Source organism: Scyliorhinus torazame, chromosome 16, assembly GCF_047496885.1.
Source record: "Scyliorhinus torazame isolate Kashiwa2021f chromosome 16, sScyTor2.1, whole genome shotgun sequence".
Taxonomy (NCBI): domain Eukaryota; kingdom Metazoa; phylum Chordata; class Chondrichthyes; order Carcharhiniformes; family Scyliorhinidae; genus Scyliorhinus; species Scyliorhinus torazame.
In genome coordinates, this window is record NC_092722.1 from 184,069,392 (window position 1) to 184,075,391 (window position 6,000).

Sequence of the window (6,000 nt, forward strand, 5' to 3'; positions counted from 1 at the left end):
AACGTTAGCCTATCAGGTGTTTAGACCTGACTGTTGGGACTCGGTCAGACTAAGTCTGGGAGTTGTGAGAACAAGACCCGTGTGGTAGCTGTACTGTCCTGTGTATATCGTTCAATAAACCCCTGTTGTATTTGAACACTGCCTGGCAAGACAACATTGGCGACGAGTATGAATCAAACCAGTTGAAGGAAATTGTTGAAAATCTGGAAGGGGAGGAAGAGTCAAATCCTAAAAAGATAAAAGATCGTCTACGGTCGAATAGCGATGCCACTGTTCGGAAATACTGATCTGTTTGATCTGGAAATTGAAATCTGGAGCCAATATGTCGAAAGGCTTTGGTTTTTTTTGCTGCCAATGAAATAACGGCGGAAGGAAATCAGAAAGTAATATTTCTTCCCGTTTTAGGCCCACAAACATACAACCTCCTGCGATATCCAGAGGCTCCGGACAAAAAGTCCGATGATCAATTGGTGCAATTACTGAGGGACTATTATAACCCCGACCGTCTGTCATTATGCAGAGATACAAGTTCGATACAGCCATTAGAGGCCCGGCTGATACAGTATCTGCTTTCGTAGCCAGACTTCGACAAATGTCGGAACATTGTGAATTTGGCACTTCTCCTCAGCGACATGCTGTGTGATTGGTTGGTCTGCGGGAACAACAACTTAAATATTCAGAAGACGTTGCTGGCAGAAACCAAGATATCCTTGGACAACATGGTTGAATTGGCTCAAGCAGCAGAAAGCACTGAGCAGAACGCTTTTGAATCGGAAAGTGGGCAGACCGAGGTGAACCAGTTTTTAAAAATACATTTAGAGTACCCAATTCATTTTTCCAATTTAGCGTGGCCAATCCACCTACCCTGGCACATCTTTGGGTTGTGGAGGTGAAACCCACGCAAACACAGGGAGAATGTGCAAATGCAAACTCCACACGGACAGTGACCCAGAGCCGGGATCGAACCTGGGACCTCGGAGCCGTGAGGCAACAGGGCTAACCCACTGTGCCACCGTGCTGCCCCCTGGTGAACCAGTTATGATGGGAAGCAAAGGCTGCTTAAGGCTCCCGAGGCAAAAAGAAGAAAATGGACTGGCAGTCACAATGGTTAGAGGGTCGTTACTGTTGTGGGGCAGATGCAGAATTCAGCTGTTTCAGATGTAATAAGAAAGACTATTTGCAAGCCCAATGCAGAGGCAGACAGCCTACTGCAAGTTTTAAAAAAAAGACATTGGCAACTCCAGTCAACCAGATTGAGGAAAACCCTGAAGAAACATCAGACATGTATTAGCATTGAGATCATCCTCATCGTCAGTGGCTGTCGACTTATATTGGAGGTTGACACAGGGGCAGCTGCCACAGTAGTGGGTGCGCAAGCATTTAGGTATCTGCAGGAAGAACTGCAGTTTGTGAATCACAGAAGCACATCGGCCACCTTAGACAACTATACTGGGGAGGCGCTGAAGATATTGGGGATGGCATCCATACACGCATCGTACCAGCAGAAGTGGACCCAGCTGCCTTTAATTATTGAAGAAGGAAGGAGGTCAAGTTTCATAGAGCATGACAGGCTGAAGTAAATCAAATTGAATTGGTTAGAAATATTCAGTATCTCTGATGGGGTTTTCCAAGAGTTTCTATGGAAATACCATGAGGTCTTCCAGAGAGAGGTAGGATGCATCAAAGGTGTGAAAGCAAAGATCTACGTAGAAGATCTACGGCCAGAAGAAACATCAGGTTTTGTTAGCGCCAGGCCAGCGCCTTATGCTCCAAACCAGAAAGTCGAGGTAGATCTGAAGTGCCACGAGGATCTGGGGATAATTACTCCAGCATGGTTTTCAGAATGGGCTACACCCATTGTACCCATGTTGAAGCCGGACAGTCCGAATCTGTGGTGATTACAAGGTGACAGTGAATAGGATGGCTAAAGTAGATACATATCCTAGACGCAGGATAGAAGATTTATGTCCCAAGTTGGCATGGGACCTTAAATACACCAAAATGGATTTAAGTCATGCATACCAGCAGCTTGAGCTGGAAGATGGGTCAAGAAAGTTTGTTACCATAAATAAAGGCTTGTTCCAATATACAACCTGTCGACCATTTTGGCAGCACAGCTTCAACTGCTAAAAAAACACTGGCATTGTAAATTTGAAGTCTTTTGATCAGATCGAGCAAACCCTGCAGTGACCAACATTACTGGTCCATTTCAACCCGGTTAAACACATCGTGGTTACGATGCATCTCCATACTATATCGAGGCGGTACTCTCATACAAAATGGAAGATGGCGTGGAAAGGACTGTTGCTCTCGCAACCAGAACATTGTCAGATGCTGAAAGGAAATATTCCCAGACTGGCAAAGTCTGGTGGTCATTTATGCCTTCGAAATGTCATCAATATGTTTACGGTTGACACAGGGCGACACGGTGACCCAGGGTTAGCGTTGCTGCCTCACGGTGCTGAGGACCCGGGTTCGATCCCGGCTCTGGGTCACTGTCCGTGTGGAGTTTGCACATTCTCCCCGTGTCTGCGTGGGTCTCACCCCACAGCCCAAAAAAGATGTGCAGGGTAGGTGGATTGGCCACCCTAAATTGCCCCTTAATTGGAAGAAAATAATTGGGTACTCTAAATATATATATTTTAAATGTTGAAGGTCGACCTTCACTATCGTCTCAGACCATGGACCGTTACTTGGCATTTTACGTGAAGATAAACCCGAATAGTTTCAGCTTGAGTGCAAAGTTGGGCACTGCTCTTGACAGCTTGTTCATATACTTTTCAGCAAAGACCAGGGACCCGGATATCAAATGTGGAAGCTTCGAGCAGGCTTCCATTGCTGCAAACTATTTCCCAACCTCCCACTCCACAGGAGATCATCCTGGCTCTAAATTTTCTTGAAACCTTATGTTTCATCCGGCCACGTTAAGGCATGGATCAGCAGGGAACCTGTGTTGTCAAGAATCAAGAGGGTGGTTCTTAAGGGCTGGCGTTTTGAGAAATCAGTGCACATTTAAGCCCGATATGCAACATAGGGACAAAATCACTTGTGAAGACAGCGTCCTCCTGAAGGGTTGCAGACCCCTGGGGTGGCAGAACCTTCTTCAAGAATTGCACAATGGTCACCCTGGGAAATCTAAAATGAAGGTCCTGACCAGGAGTTACGTATGGTGGCCGGGAATCAACAATCGCACAGAAAGCACGGTCAACTGGTGTGGACAGCGCCCTGGTCTGACCAAAAGAGCTTCAAAGCATCAATGAAAAAACAAGCTAACAGGCTTTGCTTAACGGACTTATCATGCTTATTTTTCCAAATTTGCCGGGGAGGCTCAGCAAGCCTCACAGAAAAGCCACCACTGTACAGCCAAGGGGGACAGGTCGTTTCAAGCAGACGATTTGGTGTTCATTTTGGTGGAGGACCAGAATGGCCACCTGGAAGAGCCGTTGCCAGGGGCTCGGCCCGTCTCCAGGGCCGTGAGGCAAGAAGGTACATTGACCATTTGAGAAAGGGAGAGAGAGGGACCGACATCCCTGAAAATGGGCTGGCGGGCCCAATTCCAGCTCCCAATGTACCATTTGCTGAGGTGATGGTGTTAGAACCGAGATCTTCCTCAGGAGATTCAACAGGGGCCTCGGAATGAGCTGAAGAGGTAGTCAACTCGACCGATATGCTGGAGACTCGGATGCTGCTAACCTGGAAGAATCAAGTGGCCAAATTGAAATGTTCGGCAAATGTTCGAAGTTCACTTGCTAGACTTACCTTATAAACTTTGTTTTAAGCTCCCTCACTGTAACTCTTTTTGTCTGTATATAACTGCAAAGAAGAGTTTTTCGTTTTTTGTATAACAGGGAACATAAGGGAGGAGGAATGTGGTAGCGTGGCCCCTTTAAGGGGCGATACTTCGTGGGTCACATGATGGGCCCTGAGCCAAAGGGGACGGAATGAATGAACGTTCGCCTATCAGGTGTTTAGGCGCAGACCTGTGTTGGGGGCTTGGTCAGAGTTAGCCCGTGAATCGGTAGAATAGGACTCGTGTGGTAGCTGTGCTGTCCTGTGTATATAGTTTTGTTCGTTCAGGGAACCTCGGTTATGTTTGAATGTCAATCGCCTCGCAATACAACACGAGGATACTTGTGAAGTACTAAAGACAAAACAGGTATTCGCAGTTTTACACACAAGCTGGATTCTTGTGCATCGGCAATCTGACTAATTAAATAGCATTGACGTTTCATTTTAACATTGACATTTTCACTCATAATTCTCCCCAGATTAATTAAATATGTTGCTGCCAGCACAGCAGTCCTAGGAGATTGTACTCCCCCCCCCCCCCCCCCCCTCCTCATGAGTAAACATAATCAGAGGGTAAACATTGAAAATAACTGCTGTTTTCAGTTTAACGTTTAAGAAACTCGTTCCAATATCTAAAAGAGGAAATCATCACTTCAGGTATTGCCAGAACCATTAGTACTGAACGATTGACCTTGGTTTGGGAACTTCAGCCGTCAGCTGAGACACCGACGTGTGCCAGGAGCACAACGGCAAAGACACTCCGCTCTTCAGACAGTGAAATAATAATAACTTGCATTTATATAGCGCCTTTCACTTCCTCAGGACATCACCAAGTGTTTGATAGCCATAAGTATTTATTGAAGGGCAGGCAACGTTGTAGCTGAGGAATTTTCTATCATCCATTCACGGGATGTGGCCGTCACAGGCACAACCAGCACTTATTGCCCTTGATAAGGTGGTGGTGAGCCCCTAGCTTGGGTATAACTGAGTGACTTGCTCGGCCATTTCAGAGGGCAGTTAAAACTCAGTCACCAACATTGCTGAGGGTCTGGAGTCACATGTAGGCCAGGTCAGATAAGGACAGCGGATCCTTCCTTCTCTGAAGGATAAAGTTGGATTTTTACAGCAATCGAATTGGCTTAATGGTCGCCATTACTGACACCAGCTTTGTCTATTTCATTGAATTTAACTTCCCAGACTATTGGGTGGGATTTGAACACATGTCTCTGGGTCTCTGGATTAATATTCAGTAATACAACTACTACCTTGCCCAAGTTATACCCAATTTGTTTTCTCCCTTTCTATATTTTCTTATCTTTTCCACTCTCTCCTTCTCTCTCTAATAGTAGGTGCAAGATAGATTCGTCCAGGTTAATTGCCCGGGGACACTCAGGCACAGGCATTACTGCTGTTACAGATCCGTTTTAGTGAATTTAACACAGTATAACAGTATGTTTAGCACAGGGCTAAATCGCTGGCTTTGAAAGCAGACCATGGCAGGCCAGCAGCACGGTTCAATTCCCGTGCCAGCCGCCCCGAACAGGCGCTGGAATGTGGTGACTCGGGGCTTTTCACAGTAACTTCATTTGAAGCCTACTTGTGACAATAAGCGATTTTCATTTCATTTCATTTTCATAAGGCTGTGGCCTCGCCTGCACACCTGACCCACCCTTTTATTTCAGATGCTGAATAACGTGCTGCCTTTTCTCTTGGATATCTAGCACCCGTGGTTTTTCTTTTTCTATCTCTATGTAGTACCCTCAATAACGACACGAGAGTGTGGAATGGTAAATGAAGGCTTTAATAAGCAGAGAACTAGCCAGCTACAGAGACGTGTGCTTACTGAGTGCCGCCTACAGGGCGTCACCTTATTATACAGCTCCCTGGTGGGCGGAGCAGGAGGCGGAGTCCCCCAGTTCCAAACCCGGTCTTAAAGGGGCATCACCTACATGGTGTTAAGGGTACAGTAACCATTCATCACATTCACCCCTTGTTTAAATAAAAAAAACGCAAAGCCCGTCGGGTGTGAAGTGGAATTACATGTCTATTCTTTTCGGCTGCTTGATCGTCCTCATCGACCTTCTCAGCTCGGGCGGTGGTGCGCCGGGCACGGACGTCTTTGGTGAGGGTACATCCGGGAGCACGGTGGTCGGGGCTTTCATCCGGGTCGGGGTAGGGGGTCGGGGGGCAGGGGGAATAGCTGGGGCTGGG